Source organism: Trypanosoma cruzi, assembly GCF_000209065.1.
Source record: "Trypanosoma cruzi strain CL Brener chromosome Unknown tcruzi_1047053491515, whole genome shotgun sequence".
Lineage (NCBI taxonomy): Eukaryota > Euglenozoa > Kinetoplastea > Trypanosomatida > Trypanosomatidae > Trypanosoma > Trypanosoma cruzi.
Window position 1 is genome coordinate 1 of NW_889603.1, and position 449 is coordinate 449.

Below are 449 nucleotides of genomic sequence, written 5' to 3' on the forward strand. Positions count from 1 at the left end.
ATTTTCGCTTCATGGCTGCTATTGCCTGCATCTTTGTTTTGTTTTGTGTTTTCTCCGTCTCGATCCTTTTATTCGCCTTTTTTCCGCGTATGCCGCGCTTCTTCCTGTGTTTTCCGGTGTTTTTGCCTTGCTCGCACACTCGGCTGCATTTGCTGTTCCACACTCGCCATGTGCGTCTTTTCCGCCCCCTGACGCCGTCCACGGCGCTATCCCGGGGCCGACGTCCCGGACCCTGACCCCTCCCCAGTGTGGCCTGGGAGGGGGGGGGGGGGTTTTTGTACACGGTCCCAAGTGCCGCGAAGGACCCCTCATCAAAATTGAAAACCGTTGTGGAACACAACTCCTTTCAAAAAACGCTATTATTGATACAGTTTCTGTACTATATTGGTACGCGAAGCTTCCAAGCCGCCTCTGGCGGTTATGTTTGGTCAATTTCTTTTGACCGGGGT

The 449-nt window shown here is 53.0% G+C and overlaps 1 non-coding gene across 1 annotated transcript; it reads left to right on the forward strand.

Annotated features, from left to right (window-relative positions):
• The first annotated feature begins 352 nt into the window (after positions 1-352).
• On the forward strand, positions 353-449 carry Tc00.1047053491515.10. Its single transcript, XR_008255034.1, has one exon. It is a non-coding gene; the product is annotated as a spliced leader RNA, 3' partial (transcript).